The following is a 19,192-nucleotide window of genomic DNA, read 5'->3' on the forward strand; positions in this document are numbered from 1 at the left end:
AGATCACAAAAGGGAGGAAGCCTCTCTGTCTGACCCTCTGATCATCGCTGATTCCTTCATCAACATGGCTTTTACACGCCGTTGAAGCATACACAGAACATGAAAAGAGAGAATGATAGACAGGCACACACAAGGGACACACACACACACACACGCACACACACAGGCACACACTTATCCAAATCAGATTTTCCGAGAGCGAGGAGGATCATTCTCGACCTTGACAGCAGTATGTGTGACAAAATACTCATTACTCTCTCTTGCTTGCTGATTAAATTGCTTTTTCACACTAACTAGCTCTGAAAATTCTTTCTCCAACTTTGAAGACCCGCTGTTACAAAAAAAAAGTTACAAAACACAGACATTTCAAAAGCTGCGAGTTATCACCCCCCCCCCCCCCCCCCCCCCCCCCCCCACACACACACACACACACACACTCCTCCTCCACTCCTTTTCTTTTTGGCCTGCAGTTGGTTGAGAACAGCGATGCTTTTCTCACTTCCATTGTTTGATCCATTTCACACCAGCCCACCTCTTCTTTATCTCCTCCTGTTTCTCCTTCGCTTGCTGGCAAGCGGCCTGAAAGCTTGCAGTAGTGGGACGGCTTTTTTTGAGCCGTTTTGAATGAGAGGTTAAAATGCAAATGGGGTGCCTTTCTTTCAGTTTTTTCTGTCTATTCCTGTCCCACATCTTAATACTTTTTTTTTTTCCTCTTCGAGTAAGTCAAACAGCGTAAATGAGTGAAAGTGTGAAAACTCTCTCTTTCACATTGAATCCATGCATAAAACAGTGTTTCCTCCCCTCTCCTTTGCCTCCTTGTTTTCTCGGTTGTACCTGGATAAGGATCAATGTGGCGTGAGTGTAGACAGGCTGTATGCTTCCTGTGAACACTTTAATAGAAATCGACGTCTGAGAACTTTGTTGTCACACTATAACTGGATAGAAAAGCATATCATCTGTATCCCCAAATGATTTTAGCCTGTCAAAATGTGTTACCGCTTCACACTTGAATGTGACATGCACTAGCATATGCTGCAGCCTCACACTAAAGATTTGTGTAAATGAGACGCAAACACACACTCTTAGTCAAATAGAAACATATAACTTGTCAATTGTTCTATTCATAGGATCCAGAACTATTCCGTTTTGGACTTTTGGAAGCTTTGAACACCGATTGAGTGTCACGATATCAAGCATTGCAATTAGAGGACAGTGCTGAGGTGAGAAACAAACTGACTGCTCAGAAGCACACACAAAACCACATACCATCTTGCAATGTTACATAATTAGACGCACAGAATCTTGGCAATCAACAACTCAGATGTTACCATAGGGACTTCAGCGTTGACTATAAAAAGAAAAAAGATCTATATGTGGAGGCGTCTGAGGGCGGAGGTGCAGAGCGAGGCAGCGGGAGAAGGAAAGAAAGAAAGAGGAAAAGAAGACGAGAAAGTGTGAGAAAATTGGTGCGAGAAGAAGTGAAGGTGTCTCAGAGGGGCTGAGCAGCTCTCAGTTTATGTGCGAGCGTGCGTTTGTGTGCATAGTGCACCTGCATGTGTGAGATTAGAAGCGTTCGAACCTGCGAACGCCAAGTGTGTGTACGTATGGTTGCTACTGCTGTGTATGTAAGCTCGCAGAAGGAGAGAAAAAAAAAATGACAAGGACAAAATGTGATAGAGTTGGTTAGTAAGTGAGAGGAGGAGGGAGTAAAAAAGAAAAAAGAAAAAGCTAACTAGAAAAGGGACAATTTTCAGCCTCTCTCTCCCTCGCTCTCTTAAGCTGACTGCATTGGCCGGGCTTTGCAGCATATAGCGAAGATTAGGACAGACGAGAAAGCCATAAATTCTACTTTTCTCTTTCCAGAGGTGCACATAAATCATGGCTGCTACTGGCGTACCATCACTGGGTTTTTGCTTTTCACTTATCTAATGAATACGAAAAAACAAGTTCAGAAGCTGTCATATTCTGAAGCGGACGGGGGGCTGCTTTCACATCCATCCCCCAACAACTTTTGTCCCCTTCTCCAGCCATCGCTGAGCGACACAGACGCTGAGTGGGTTTCACATAATTTAGAGTATTCATGAGCTGCCTATTGCCGGACTGTGTGTGACTGTGTATGTATGAGAAGGAGAGAGTGAGAGCTGACTTAAAAGGAATGAGCATATGAAAGATACATTATAGCATATGCAAATGCAAATATGGACACAAATAGAGGCATGAGCAAACACACCATGAACTGCTAGCACTCGACTTTTCAAAAAAGCAACAAAGGTGGGCACACACACACACACACATGCGCTCACACAGAAACACACTGGTTTCTGTCTCATGAGGTCAGCGGGGGATGATATGTGTTGTAATGAGCCGTCACTCACAGTAGCCTGCCCTTGTATTGGGAGAGGGCAGGGGAGGAGCAGTGATAAAGAATACAAATACACTTTGAAAAAAACAGTATGAAAGTAAAATGGAGGTATGTCCCGTGGGCAAAAATGGACACGTTTGAAATGTCTTCTTTGTGCTAGTTCTCCATTCACACGCACACAAAGCGTTCACACCAGAAAAATATTCTTGATCGATCATTGTCTGCATAGGGCACGTGTTTAAAAAATAATTGTCTCTCATGCATTGTTTCAAAGTTTAAGAAGATCAAAGCAATAATAAAATCAGATCTCTCTGCCCCCCTGTAACTTCTTTTGTCATTGTTACAAGGTGAAAGTTTTCACCTAATTTAATAACCGCATATAGAGAGAGTGTTTTATAATAGAATTAAATATACAAGAAAAAAAATCTTAATTTCACCATGAGATTGCCTTTCAACTGACAGATGTCAGAAAGTTACTTGACTAAGAAATACCACAACTTGTACTTTTTACTCTTTGATTTTTTTTTTGTATTAAACTCTTTGTTGAGTGTATAAAATTGTTGAGTGAGCTTTAAAGGCAGTCAGTGGTAGATCTCATAACCTTGTCACTAATCAGTTTTTTTCCTTGAAAAATATATATTTTTTGTCTGTTTTGTATTTGCACTGGTAAAGAAAGGTTCTCAGATTTGGAAATTCTAAGGGTTAAATATTTAAAAGGTCAAATTGAATTTGACTATATCTGAAGCTAACCTCTCTAAGTCTTTAACTGGACAGATATCAGAATAGCACTGATTTAACAGAGACAAGAGGTTGCTCAAATATTTCTAAAAGAGTTGCAACAGTTGCTTTAACAAGCTTTATGACTTCTTGTTCTTTTATGAACCAGATCTTATTCTATTTAAGTTGTTAGCACACGCTCTGCTGTTTTCATAGATAGATAGATACTTTAGATACTTTATTGATCCCGAGGGAAATTCCTTTGTTAATTCTTTATCGCCAAAACACAGAAAGATTCTGATTCCGTTGGTGTGTATGTATTCCACTTCATTAAATATTGCCCACTAAAAACTGCACTGAAAAGATGACTACTTTGGGTGTGACCATGTTGCTTCAGGTGCGAGTTAGATGACTGAATACAATCCAAGTGTTTAATTTAGAGATAACAAATATTTAATAATATACAAAAGCAGGCTATCCTCTGCATGGAAATCACTGCAGGTAGTTCAATCTACAATACAGTGTTTATTTCACTCTAATCAAAGCCTTAGTGCTGTTAAGAAATGGTGAAAGCCTTTGTTTTCAATGCACAATTGAACAACGTAATTAGAAATGCTTTGCCTCAAAGTGCAACTAACAGGCATCCATCTGCAACACACAACATGCATTCAAGTAGGAGAAAAGGGACAAGTATATGAAGAAATATTTACAGCAGATCATGTATATTGCACAGAAAAGAAAGTTGCGACTAGTGAATTATACAAACAAAAAAAATGCAAGGTCAAATGTAAATATATGCAAAGGTTAGAAATGTGCAGTAGAAACATCTGATTTGGTAAAAGAGAGTGGTCTGAAGAATGAGCGTGATGCAAAGAGACAGACGGAGCGTAAGGGGACAGAGGTGTTATGCATGTAATTACAATGCAACTAAAACACTGCAGGGTTTATGCAATACTCAGTACTCCTCTTCTCTCTCATAATAGTATGAGAAGATCAAGATAGACGATGGATCAGCTCTCCTGCACACTCTCTCTCTCTCTCTCTCACACACACGCACACTTATGTATACACATACTTTTCTCTTGCCAGCACATTTTCCTCAAATAATTATTAATTCCTCTCTCTCTCTCTCTCTCTCTCTCTCTCTGCTTGATTAAATATAAAAAAGGCAGGGAGAGAGGAAAAACAGAGAAAGAAATGAGTGTGGGTTACAGAAGAACACAGCAGATTGAGGGAGAAGAGAGGAGTGGGATTGAAGGAGTTGGAGGAAGAAGAAGAAGGAAGTGATATAGAGTCAAATTTGCCTGTTAGGCTCCGCCAAAGAAACAACAGGGAGTTTTTCAGTAAGACAGCTCTGTTGGTTCCCTGCGAGAGCCCAGGTGGGCGATGTGAATGTTCTCTCACTCCCACACACTTAAGAGGCAAAAATATGCACAGGCACGTGATTGAATGGCGTATTCACACACACGACATGCACATGCAAGCGCCAATGTTTGCTCGTATTGTTCTTGCATGCCTACACTCATAGGAGTTAATGTTGACTGTAAAACACTCCCAGAAAGGAATTGTTCATCCTTTTCAAGTGTAAAGGACGCACTGGCCAAAATGTCAATTCAACTATTATTTTTTTCTTTTCACACACCCAGTCAGTCCTGTATTCACAGCAATAGCTTCAGCTCTTTAAACGCCTGTAATAATGTCAATGTACTCCCTCTGCAATGGCACAAACAGGAAAAAGCCAAGAGCAGACTGAAAAAATTGAATTGATGGCCATGAAAGTGATTGCAGCTCAGGAAAATAAATTGAACTTTCTCTATTTTTTCCCTTCCCATTAAAGTTTCTACACTTTCCTTCTTTCTGTATTTATATTGTTTGATTCGTCAAACCAATCTGTCTATTTCCTCCTGCAAATCTGAGGGTTTGGCTTGAAATAATAAAAAAAAAGAGTTGCGGAACTTAGCGCAAGGCAGAGCTTTAAGCAGCAGCTACAGAGCAGCACGTTCGTCACTGTGGGGAAGTGCTGAGGAGTGAAGAATAAGATGGGAATAAGATTTCATTATTAATGGAGGAAACGTTCCTTCAAATTGAACGTATGAAGTAGCCTCTTTTCTTTTCAAACAAATTGAAATTGGGCCAACAGGAGATGTTTTTTTGGCTTTTCCACCTATGTTGATAGGACCACAGATGACAGACGGGAAATGTGAGGAGGCAAGAGTGGGATGGACATGCATCACAGGACTGAGGCTGGGAGTGAAACCTGTGGTCGATGTGTTGAACTGTAGCCTCTGTAAAAACAGAAGGAGCTAAACCAGTGCCCTGAGTAAATATGAGAAACTATTTTAGAAGGAGGCAATATATCTAATAAATTAAAAATGCAAATGTTCCATCTCACACCTAAATAACTTTGATTCACAATTTGTCATTGCTGTTGCCTCTTTAGTCCATATGAATAGTTGCTTAAAGTTGGTAACTGAAGCTACAGTTAGCACTATAAGCTTTTTTACTAAAATGCGTTTATTTCTTTGTTTTTTAACTCTTGAGGTTAATCTGATGCCTTGTAAATCCTTGACATCTTTTAATGTTGCGTATGGGGAAACTTGAGAAAGATAATAAGTGAGCAAATGTTCTGAGTAATATGAATCTGTCAAACTGGCTAGCTTAAGCTTCAGTTAGCATTAACCACGACAAGATAGTCGTCAGTAAAGCTGTTCAAATAGAACCTGTGAATGTAATGAAAAGAGCACGGGAAAGTGTTGGGGTGTTTTCATGGCTTGAGACTTTTACTTTTCGTCTGAAAGGGGAACATGATGTTGTTTTGTCAGTCAAAATAGCTCACTTTATAACATCTGTATGCCACGCAATTCCTCATCACTGAGTTAATATAACTATTCCCCCACTGGCATGGCAGCAAGAGTTTTTTCTCATTTTAATTTTGGAGCAGAGGAGCTTCTGCTCACATGCCACGCTCCCTTGGTATTAATTTCCGCCCTGTGCTTTGATGTACTTTGCAGGAATGGTGCCAAAACACAGCAGTTTTTCCATATTTATCTCATCTTGTGAAACAGACCCCCTTTACATCTGGCACTAAATGACTCAAATGAACTTGGAGTATGTCCAGACTGAGCTTAACCACATATGAATGTGTGTAAATGCACTCAAGATACACATTGAAGTAGGTGATTGGACCACCTCAGGGATGCATTTTGCTTTAATGATGCAACACTATCAATCCAATATGGCTTCAAATTCATTTAAAGCTACAAACTGAGAACAGAAATGGAAAATAAATTGGGACTATTTGTTTGTTCTATTTTAAGTATTTGTCCCTCTCTTTGTCATTAAAACTTTTTAACAGCCTTTATATCACACCTCTGATATGAATGGTATTTATTTGCTGAATGAGCCATATGGCTATAAAATGTCTTGCAGCTTTCCAACTTTCCCCACACATGAACACTTTAACTCTTGCTGTAGAAGAAAGTTGTCAGGCTGGATATGTTTGCTTGTATTTTGTGAAGGAGAGAGAAAATTGAGTTACATTATAGATACATGTAGAATAATATCTGTATATCAAGGACTCACACCGTTGAGTTTATTTGATACTTTGGTTTTCATCGATGAAACCAAGAGTTACATCTGCAGCATGTTAGAGGACCACTTCCAATTGTCGGCCAAGCACCTGAAAAACCACTCTGAAAACTTCCCTCGGGATATCCCACATGTCAGGAGTGGTGTTTTACGTTGTATGAGCTAAAGTTAAAGTGCTTATGCAACTCTGCGATGGAGCAGCTTTTATTTTCATTACCTGTCAGGATAGGTATTATGTCATTCTTATGACAGCGCTGGCCAATATGTCAGCCTCTTTAGGGTGAGTGCATCCATCTGTGTTACTATATATCTGACTGTAATATCTTCCTGGCTGTGGGCCAAGTGAATCCTGGTCTGGCAGTGTTGCAACTGCATCTCACTGTATCTCTTCAGCTCTCTCCTCTTTCCTAACCGCCCCCACAGACCTAAAAATATTGGACATAGTGATAGCAGAGAAGATTCTCCAGCCAACTTTGTACATCCTTTAAAATCCATGACTGACCATTTGTGCACTTCCAAGAATTTGAGGAACAGAATTCAATCTATAACTAAATACTCAAGTTTGTACTTTCCGTGTTTGCAAAGACATTTAGCCAGAAAAATCTCTAGATATCCAAGTAAGCACTCTTATGGAGGAATGCCTGGAAAGGCCACTGCAGAATGACTGATTTCAGGCGATAGTTTCTCCCCTGCAGAGTTAAAAGGGCCCACTGGCCCCTGGGAGCAGCCTGTCACAACTAGAGAAACTCCTGCTGGAGCCACTCTGTTGAGGTTTTCAGCTGGCTCCCAGGGGGTCCCCACCACCACTTACCCGCTGAAACAAAAATCAATGGCTTAATGATCCAAAACAGGAAATAGAATGAGAAAAAAAGAAAGTCCCTAAAACAACAAAATGTCTTTTGGCAAGGGACATTCTGTCCCAGGCCTTCATTTGTTTATTTGTGTGTGTGTTCAAATAAATTTGCTGTGATGGTTGTTGAGTATATATGTGTGTGCGTACATGCATGCGCAGCTTTGAGAGAGTGAGCTTACCCTAGCTTAGTGGTGCAAAACATATTGATTTATTGATTGCCTGTTTCACCCCCTTGCCATCCCTCTCTTTCTTTTTTTTCTCTGTCTCTGTCTCTCTCTCTCTCTCTCTCCCTGTTATAAAGGCACAGGGACTTGAGGCTGCAGTGGGGACTTAAAAAGGCACATGAGGTTGGAAAGAGAAGAGAAGAGGGAGTCAGAGAAGGAGAGAAAGAGACAGAAAGCAAGGGAGGGGGTGTCCCATCTGAGAGTTGATCCCGCAGCCTTTTAACCAAGGCCCCTACATCATTCAGATTTATGAACTGAGGTCACGACCAAATCAAAACCTTGACCTATCAGTGAGGATGCCGATTTATAAGCACTTTATAGTGGGGAGTGGTGGTGACTTGGCAGGAGTTAGTATTCCTCTCCTTGGCCCTGGCTTCCCAGTAGAGAGCAGCAGATCAGGGCTAGGGGAGAGGCTGACTGTAATTTGTGATTAGCAGACAGGTTGTGCCTTATGATATACTACCTACAGTTCAAAAAAATGTCACTGTCCTACGTCATGTACAGTAGAGCCTGCTGTGTCACTGAAGCATACCATGCTGGTGGAGGTCAAGATATAACCCGGCATAGTAAGGCTTTTTCAAGATCTGCTATGTCATGTTTGCGATGGCTGTTAGCATTCTAGCAGGAAAATCTCACAAGTCTGGCTGATTACCCTCAAGCTAATAGCTAAATATTGCCACAAAGTATCACTGACACGTAATGACCCCTAATGGAGGCTTATCTGCAAATGCTTAAGATTGGAAACTGGCATCAAGTACACTGTGTAGCTGACTGAAACATGTGTCAACATCGATTTGTACCCCCTCCAGTTGCTCCTGACTCATGGGGACTCATGGGGGACGCTAATGACAAGCATCCCCCGTGTTAATGCAATGTCCCTTCCTAAACCTAGTCTCTCCATAAATTATGGACAGGATGAAATATGAGTCCCCATTCGACAGCCCTTCATTTCAAGCTCCCAGGGAGACCTAGCACAAAGAAACACTTGCTGTTTTTTTTTGTCCCCCTCAGAACAAGAACAAGGGATGCAAAGCAATGAACCAAAGTGAAATGCCTTGCAGACGTAAAGAAACAGTGAATAACAAAAAAAAAAAATACACTTGCAAAGAAAGTGCAAAGTCATGAAGAGAAAAACGAGGACTACGACTTCAGGTCTTTCGATTTTCCCCTCACCAGTTGCCTGCTAGTTGTCATGACGACTTCTTATCCCAGCGCTGGTGCTGGTCTGCTCCCCCTGGAGGCAGCTGGGAAATCAGGTAGGGGAGGGCCGCAGGGATTGAGGCTGTTCTATTCTTAAATACACAGCATCAGGCAAATGCAATTACAAACCAGAGGAGGGACAGAGTTTAATCTAATAAAGAGGAGGTGGTCCATGTGGTGAAAGCCTGCCACGAGCCTGAGATGGCACACAGAGGTACAGTGTGCCGTACCCCCCCCCCCCCAGTGGCAATGACTGCCCCCCTCCAAGTGTGTTCAAGTACTTGAGGAGACTAGAAATACTGTATAGCTGTTATAGAGTGCCAACATGAATAGTCACTTTGTGTTGAATTCCCATCATTTTGAAAGGTTTTGGCATAATTCATGGCTCCAGACTATTTCAATATTCTCTAAAGTTAAGACAGTATGTTTTGTTATATCTATAAGGAGTTGTGCTCTTTAAAAAACAACTCTTGCATTATCTTCTTTGCCTACAATTGTGTCTCAAACTAAATCTGTCTACTCAGAGGGGTTAAAGAGTCCGATTGAGTCTTGGACGTCAACTCTTCAACCTCAGCCAACTCCCTCAGATTACAAATGAGAGGGATCTGATGATGTCGACCGCAGCCAAATTCCTCTAATTAAAAACACAATGGCTGAAAACACTGCAACACGGGCAGTCTTTGCTGAGGGACGCCCACTTTGCCCTTATTAAAAGGAACCTGGAGAGGAAAGGTTAATAGCGCCAAGCTCTGTGATACAAGTACTGCTGTAATCCTATTAAGGTAGGTGTATAATACAATTGTGGGACAGTGGGAGATGTATGTCACATACTGTATGTGACAATCTTACAACACTTCTTTGTATCAGTTTTATACCAAATTACCTTTTTTCTGACATCTCAAAAACTGCAGACTACATTTTCTCTGCTTTAAGTAACTGTGCAGGAGATTTATGTTCTTCCCATGGCTCGATAAAATCAAGGAGCTGGGAATAATCCCTCCTGGAGAAAGAAGACTTTTCTGCAATACCTCATTTCAGCTACTGTAGTTCAGTGCACATTTATGTCAACGGGCAGAATGAAAATTAATTATGATAAAAATAAATCATTTGGTGAGGATGTCAACAAATTAATGAATAATTAAGCATCAGTGCAACATCCAGTACGGAGGATAATCTTTGTATAGAAAGTAAAACTGTAACAAAATAAAAAGAACTTTGTCTATAGTTCACTATTTTAAATATTCATCACTGATCAACACTCCTCTTTATATGATCGCAAAATTAATGTTCCTTTATAGTACAAAAGACACATCACCAGTAAAAGCCACTAATTATACTGAACTCTATGTGCACAAGGGAGCAGAAGAAATTTAAGTATAAACCCGTTTTCTTCTTTTCCCTCAGACAACCTATTTAGCACACTAATTCAGCGTTATCTACTTTGCCCACACAGTAGCCCAACATTAATGAGAAACAATTATTCAGACAGGCTAAAGTGTAACTATCAGTTAACTTTGTGTTGAGGTAGAAGGGTAAATGCATATCAGAGGCAATCATTCTGTTAACAGATAAAAAAGACACACTGGGCCAGATTGCCTAAGGATTTTGTACTTAGATTCAAATGCATTCTGTGCCTTAATACATGCATGTTATTGATCAAACAAGCTCACTGGTCTGGAAGAGCAGCTTGGCTGTCATCTAAAGCCCACCTTGCACGTAATCAGAACAACGCACCTCTCCTCTTGTCTGCATGCGTAAGGAAAGCGTCTCAGAAACAAGGAGAAAAGATTATATGGTGTGAAATGTGGGCACATATAGAGGTACATACCTAAACTGACAGGAGTGCATTCTCAGCAACATCATCACCCCAAGTTGACTACACACTCCTGTTCTTGTGACTTCTTTTCTTTTGGACTGATCTGTTAGATTATGAACATGCACCGTTAGGACAGACATGGCTTAATTTACCTCTGAAGAGAAAACTGGGGGAAAATAATTTTTGGCCCTTTGCTGTTTTCTACACATACAGATTTCCCTACATGAAAATGTAGCACTAGGAAATCTGTATAAACGGAGTATTTACCCTCTGGGGCTTTGTATTTTGGGAACATCCTCCCAGGTTCATTATGTTTTTTATATGTAGTTTCTTTAGAAGAGTTCTTGTGTGTATTCAAAACTTTAATATTTAGTCATATTCCCACCTGGTAATGTTTACTTTTGAAGAATGTGAGACCTCCTTATTTAGCTGCTTGTATTAAATATAGGACAATGTGGGCTGAATTAATGAGCAGCCACTTTTTTAATTGCTAGAATTACATATGGATAAGATTTCTTTGAAAGCAAACCCCTGTTGCTCCAAAACATCCTCCACATCAAAGAGCTCAACTAATGTGCAGCTTTTAGCAGCGGAAAACAAAAAAAACAAAAAAAAAAAAAGTTGTGAACAACTAAATTTGTAATTTAAAGTCTATATTGCCTCTGCAGAGGATTGAACACTGACAAGAGCTGAATGTAATTTTTACTTCCAATATTACGAGACTCATTTGAACCAGTAAATTTTAATAAAGGCTACAAAAAAAGCCCACATAGTTCCAGCTAAGGAAGGGAAGAGGGAACAGAAGGAAATCATTCAAGGAAGAGAGAGAAAAAAAGCAGAGAGAAAGGTGCAGCCAGAGCTCAGGCTGACATGAAATGATACATGCATGGTAATAAATGAGAATTAAAGGGAGAAATGGAAGCAGAGAGAAAAGAGGAAGAGTGTTCTTCAACCCCAAGATAAAAGGGAGGCACATTACAAGACTCAGCTGAGTTATGCTCAGCTTACTTCAAACACATTTTGACGTATAATATTTTAAATTTGACATTCCCTTTTCTGTCAGGGTCCCTCAATGACAAATGAAATGAATCAAAGGAGTATGCCAACTCAGAAGACTTGACGAGAGGGAATTTTTGAGGTCTTCTGTCGTCTGACGATGTGTTCAAACGGCACACCTCTGAAATACAATTCTCCTGCGCTCACCAATTTTACTAAAAGGGAAAGAAAAAGTAACCCAGTAATCCAAGCCAATCTGCTCACAGGAGGCCAAAGAGCTCCCAACATGTGGGCCAGATGAACCTGCTCTCTTGGAACCTTGCCTGGACAAACAGGAGAGAAAGCTTGTAAGGTCTGTACATCAGCACACCTGACACCAGCCAGGAACACATGTAGACTTTGGCAAGGCAGGTGGAAATTTAGCATAATATGATATTGAAGCTTTCCTTCTCTTCACAACACCAACAACATAGAATACAGCTAAAGGTTTTATGAGAATAGAGAATGTTTGTAGTTATTATGGTAGGGAAGAAATCAAGTTATGAGGATGCATGCCATACACAGCTCCGCCCTAGAAACATTTAATATCAATTGTAGAAGTAGATCGGGCCAGTAGGAAAATAAATAATTGTGAAAAACCAAGAACTTCCTGGAGAACTTAAAACAAAGAGTGGAATTTAAACTGGGTTCAAGAGGTTAGAAAACTTCACCTAAATCTATTTCAATGATCACCGTATCCCATATGTCCTTCAGATCATTAAGGGCTGAATACTTTTTATAAACCAAAAAAAGAAAGTCCATGGGCAGCTCAAGGCACCATAGCTAGTTCAGATACATCTGACACAGCAAATACAATTTTAGACAGTAAAAAGTTGTAAAACAAGATTGGTTGATACAAACATGTTGCGACATTATTTGCTGTGATGGCTCCAATTACTTAAAGAAAAGCAAAAGGAAATGAATCCATATATATTGTTAAGATCATGAACATAGTTAAACACTAAAAACATTCTTTAATTGTTATACATTTTAATACATTATTACGCCATGGCCATTCTCTTTTGCAGTATCTTACAATAAAAACACAATTGCTATCGTAAATAAAACTTTCACTGACATACGACATACCATCCTGAAGATGAATACCTTTAAAGTACCAAAGAAACGCATGGGAATAAATTAACATGTTTGAAAGCAACTACATAAGCCCTTTTGAAATAATGTCTTTTGTCCAAGAAGGTCAATGCTCCTGATCATTCCATTAATGCAATTTATTTATCTATCCAAAAAGCACCTAAAGTTTGCACTCTCTGGCTGATACTACCCTGCTTATCCATTAGGTGTTCCTCCTTCTCACTTATCCTCTCCTGCTCCTTGTTTCCTCTCCTCTTGTCCTCTTTTACTCCTCTGCTGGCTACAACTCTCCCCCTTCCTCTTCCCTTTGCTAATGAGCAGGGTAATTACAGTCGGTACAGGCGAAAGGGTGGCAAAGGGTGTGAGGAGGAGAAGACCAAATAGGAGAAGAGGAGGTGGAGAGCAGGAGGAGAGCCTGCCTTGTCTAGCCTGGTGCTCCAGATAGCATTTGTTCTCGCCTCTTCTCTCCCTCTCTTTCTCTGACACATAGCCCTTCGCTTAATTAAACATGCCTCCGAGGGACGCAGAGAGAGAGAGGGAGGGAGGGAAGGGGGAGAATGTGAGTTCATGCTGGCAAAGAGCTGGAGGAAAGGGAGGGAGAAGTGAGGGTGATGCAAATGCAGAGAGAGAGGCCGATAAGAAGCTTGTGATGGAGTGTGAGAGAACGGAAGGTGGGGAGGGTAAAGGGAAAGGTGGGGAGATATGGTGAAGGGAGGTTGGAAGGATGGGTGGTTAGTGAGCCAGAGACAGAAAGAGAGAGAGAGAGAAAGAAAGATGGAGATAGAAGGAGGAGCTGGAGGGTGTTTTAGAGCGAGGTAAGAGGGCTTAGGATGAGGACATCTTCAGGAGAAAAAGTGAGAGAGGCCTGATGCAGACAAAAAGGAATTAAAGAGTGGGGGTAGAGCGAGGGGAGTTGGATTACTATAATATATGAAAATAATAGCAAAGAGGCTCCCATGAGACTTCGGAGTACCCGCTCCGGAGAAACCAAAGTAGTGGAAATGGCGCCAAGGAATAACATATCTGCATCCCCATTTCACAACACAAAGGGAGCAGAAAACAAGACAACACTCTAAATTCTTCAGGGAAAGCCTATAGCATACACCCAGCATGCCAAGAAGTCCCACCAATCTTATCAATCAAGAATGAAAAAAGGCTTCCAGAGCCATTTAAATGTTCCTCAATTAAAACATTGATTTGGTTAAGTTTTTTCAGAAAAATTGCTCCAGGAAAGATTTTTTTTTTTTGGTGAAAATAGTCAAAGATTTTTGGGTACCTAGGGTGGCTATTCAGATTTCAAGGGGGGCCTTTGCCACCCTTATGGACCTGTCCCTGCAGCTGAGGGACCTTTCAGAAGGCTTTGTTGTGTCCTGGAGACAGCAGAGCAAGCAACCCATTTATCTTGTTTAACTTAAACATTCAAGTCGGCCAAATTCTTTGTGCAGAATCTGGTGTATCTGACTTTATGATACAAAATCAATTTATTTTAAAGACTTTCTTCAAGTACTGTGTTCACAGTGCAAACAGCTAGACCCCAGCCATATATTAAAAGTAAAAAAGTCCAAACTGAACTTTAATAAAGAGATTGACACCATGCTGCGGGCCCATGCCAATTAGTGTTCTTTGCTGTTGTGAATAATAAACTAGGCTAATAACAGCGCAATTATAAATGTGTAATCACATTAAGGGGACATGCAGACTGGTTTCAACCTGGTAATGATGACATGCAATTAGAGCGCGACTGTTATCTCCAGGATCATATCAATAATTCATCACCACACACATTTTGTGTTCCCCAAAGATGACATCCAACGATTAATAACTGGATACATGTGTGCATATCTGTTCACCAAACGCTGACAGTTGATACCACATGGTCACAACCATTGATGCAGTTTGGAAAAGACTTTGAAAAGAAATAAGAAATCATACAATAGTGTCTGAATTTAATTAGATGAATATCAATTGTCAGGCAGTTATTGATGCAAGCTCAAACAAACATGTTTTGTCAGTTGAGGAGTCAAAGAAAGGCACAAACAGGAAACAGATACTCATGTGTTCTTGGAAAATTATTCCTGAAAATACTTTGAGTCATATGACCATGAAATATCTCCTCATTGTAGGGGAAACAGGCATCTTCAAATTTGTTAATGAATACTACCAAATGTTTTTGTCGAGGCAATGAAGGGAAACAGAGAAGAAGAAGTATGAAATTGTCACAATCAGCTAGATCATCACTCTTGGCTGCATGCAGCCACATAATATGTCAGCTTCCATTTAGAGAGATTTATTCACCATCTTCCTGCTCCCAAGGCCAAGTTACATAAGTTTATCTTCTCAAACTAACCACAGTTGATGAGTCAGGTTCTATGCAACGGGAATGATTCTTTGCAGCCTCAATTTATAAAAACAAAGCAACAATCAAAGACCATTTAGTCCCACATTCAAAACAAATTGTCAGAACACCTTAAACAGCAGAAACAAAAGCAGCTCTCTCAAAATTTAATTAAAGTATAGGAGCTAGGTTGTCAGGAGTCAACTGCGAATCGTAACATCTGGGCTTTTAAAAGCTCTGTGGCTTGCAGGCAGCCACGGATGATTTTTCTCGGCGGCCCGCCTCATTGGTGAAAGAGTGGCAGACTCTTACTCCTAGGATCTCAGCATTGAAAGCTCAGCACTGCACAGAAAAAGACAGACATAAAGGAGTGAAGACATCGAGATGGGGCAACAAGCTGCCTCAGACAGACTTAACATGGCCTGCGTTATTCACCGCAGCTGACTCTGGAGTGCATTGTACTTTTAAACTTTAATGAATACAGCCCTTAAGTCATGATGTATGAGATCAAGAGGAGAAAAATAGCAGAGAAATCCCAGGGAGGGAGAGAGACAGTGAAGAAAGGGGGGGTGAAGAAATGCTGTGTCATTTTTGTCGACTCAGCACTCATTGAGTAAACACACCAGAATGGTACTGTGCTCACGCCGTCCAGTATATGCACATATCCAGCTATAACTCACCGTTAAATTGCTATTGATTCCCCAGTATGACTGCCTACACAAAGCTCGCAACTGAAGGGTTTGTATATCAACGTTCTGCCAGAAAGACAATGTTGAGCAGAAGAAGAAAATATTTAAAGCCATATAATAATCAGGCATCTATTTACCAGATGTGACTGGTTATAATAATACAAATAAGATGGCGCTGTTCAGTTAGGATTCCATTTGCTTACACATTTGCTTAGTGAGTGCAGAAAAAAGAAATGACATTGATGACTGTTGATGACCCATCATTCTTGCTCAAATGAAGGGTCATACATTGTACTGTAGTAATGATATTATTAATAGTATTTTAAAGTTGCAAGTCTCCTGTATGTATATATTTCCTAGGAAACATTCTCTTGTGCAATGGCACAAATAAAAGAACGACTGTCATTAGTATGAGTCTCGTCAATAATTGAGGTGAGGGGATGCAGAAAAGTGCGCCATCTGCACACGCCTGCACTTATGGCAAAGCATTATTCGCGAAGGCAACCAGCAAGCTGTCCTTGAGTTTTGAGGAAGAGTCAACATCAGCATTGCCTTTCCAACATGATGAAGGAACTGAAATGGTGAATGTGTGATGCAGATATTTTCCTCTTGGGCTGATTAAACTGTCATTTATTAGCTGCAGTTCACATTGACTTATATTATTATGTTGGATTGATGCCTGGATTGAGATGCAGTGATTTAGATGTATTGCAAAGTGCTAATGTACAGTGGGCACAGCAGCAAACTTATTAAGCAGCAGATGTTACGTTGATGTGATGTAATTATTGGTGAAAGATCAGATGCAACTACATGTCTGCACTAACATCAGTAAACAGTTACCATGTATAATGTATTAATGCAGAGAATTTATTACTGTGTCTTGGATTGATCTCTGATAGGCATAATCGTAAAATGTGTCCTTGTGTCTTCATTACAAAAATGAGTTCATAATGAAGGGATTTTCTTTTAGTACTTAAACAGAACTGGTGACAGTTTTTTAAGGGGTCTCAGAAAAATACAGTTGGCTATACACAACACGAAAAACATAAACTTCCCAATATTGAAGATGTTTCCGAAATCAATAAAAACGCAAATATTACTGATTAGAATTTCAGAAAAAAAGCAGACTTCATAATGATCACTGTGCAGAGCTTTTCAAGGCAGCCATGAGAGGAGAATATACACACAATAGTTAGCTTAGTGCTAAGTGCTCCTGCAAGAGCCATGTCGAACTTATAAGTCCTTTACTGCCCAGGAAGATGTGTTACTGTTCACTAAATGACGTATTGGTTGGACTGGATTCTTGCCAAAGAAAACCTTGCTGTGGTACACGATTGTTAATTAGGTCTAGATGTGCTTAAGGGCTAACAAAACTTCACAGGCACCGCATCTCATAACCGTGACTGCGAATATATGCTTCTACTACAACCATGTCTTTGCCTCCTTGAGTAGCTTTACAGGCCCAACGCTTTGACTAACTACTCGTAATGCTTTGCCCTTTAGCATAAAAAAAGCTTTTACTACATGCCATAGTTTAGCCATCTTTCACAAAATGCTAATATTCTGCTGTGCAGCCGGTGGGGAATTCATTTGTCTGGTTAATTTCACAGGTGCCCTTAACGTGCCGATCAACAACAGGCGTCGGTCCTGAACAGGGAGCACCATCTGTGTACAGGGAGCACCAATGGCCCTGAAGTCTTCACTCTTTGCCACCAAACACTGAGACTCCATTAGGGAGTCCAGGTCCATGCATCTTTGGCCATCATTTATTTGGCTAAGGCAATTAAAAAGCTTCCCACCCAAAGACAGCATGTGTGGTATAGAAGCCACGTCTCCTCTCTTAATCACTGGTAGTAATTAGTTCCTGCAAGCGGTATCATTAAGTATCAGCCCCGGCACAGTTGTCACAGCCAGCACCCGTCTCGGATGACAAAAGGAGATGGAAGAAAAAAGGAAGATCTTCACTGTAAGAGAGAATCTTTGCGAGTGAGAATCCTGTCCAAAACATTACAAGGTTGTCCCAAGAGGGGCATAATCCATCAAAGTAATTTTTCTTCTCTCTCTTCACTCACCACCTCCTGTTCTGCCCCCCTGTCTTCTTTGCAACGTAATCATTTTCTCCTCACGAAGTGTGACATTCATAAAGGATGCTGTTGCCGCTGCCGCTTCTTGCCAAAGTTTGGGATGAGTTTTAGAGGTGTATTTACAGTATGGGATTGCCAGAGGTGAGTTACAATGCTCCTCTGCAGACTTTCCCCTCTTACTGTCCTTTATGTCTAGTTTCTTTCGCCCTGCTCTTCTTCTTTCCATTCTGTTTGTCCTTTCGGCCATCCTTCAGATCTTCAAATGCTCTCACAGATGGGAACCCTCGGCTGTATCACTTCCGCTAGGCCAGGTACCTTCAGGATTAAGCATTACTGGGTCAAAGTTACTGAAATACTGAAGTAAGGATTAAAAGAGAATTAGAACAAAGAGTGTGAACTTCTAGCTGAACTGTGGACAGATTAACTCTGACTTTTTAGAATGACAATTGGGTCAAGCACTCAAATCAAGTTTTGCCATCCACTCTCACAAATCAGGCTTGAATGTTGACATCTGCAGACTTTGCTTAATTATATGTCCAACTCCTCTTAAAGTTAGTATGTAGACATGACTTATAGTTTTTTTATGGAGGCAATACCTTCCTCAATAAATGAAACTTGTGTTTGTGCTGAAGTATTTCAGATAGGGAGTTTGATTCTCAGTGGAGTTCCATGCATTTTTTTTTTTTTTTTGGCAGCAAGCAAGCAGCTGTTTGAACAACCGTGGTTTGCAGCAAAATATCCTTCATTCAAAGTTTCCTGGGAGCCTCAGTGGAAAGATTGTTTGCTTTTAGTTTCACAGATATGCTAACAAGCTGTCTGAACATGCAAACCTTATTATCACACAAACCCTGTGACTCATTCTGGCCGCCGCAGTTTTCTCCCCTCTGCTGATTTCTATTTCAATAATGACGCTGCAGATTTTCATTCCGTTGACGTGCGAGTGCGGCGCATGTCACAGCACTTTGTCAAATATGTAGACAAAGTTAAAACACACGCACTCTGAAAAAAGGTACAGGGAGGGGGAGGAAAACAAACAACATCTGACAAGTTTGTGGCACATTTGGTTCAGGCAGTGCGATTCCCTCTGGATCTATGAGCACGGCAGTGACGGGAGGAGGTGTGGAAGAGGAGGGCAGAGAAAGAGAGAGAGAGAGAGAGTAAACACCATCAGAGCAATTGTTCTTTCATGTGGAA

The 19,192-nt window shown here is 40.6% G+C and overlaps 1 protein-coding gene across 7 annotated transcripts in view; it reads right to left on the minus strand.

Annotated features, from left to right (window-relative positions):
• Positions 1-19,192, minus strand: part of celf4 (CUGBP, Elav-like family member 4) — a 78,976-nt gene that overhangs the window by 26,308 nt on the left and 33,476 nt on the right. The window lies entirely within an intron of this gene.

The sequence above is a fragment of the Symphodus melops genome (genome assembly GCF_947650265.1).
Source record: "Symphodus melops genome assembly, chromosome: 4".
NCBI lineage: Eukaryota > Metazoa > Chordata > Actinopteri > Labriformes > Labridae > Symphodus > Symphodus melops.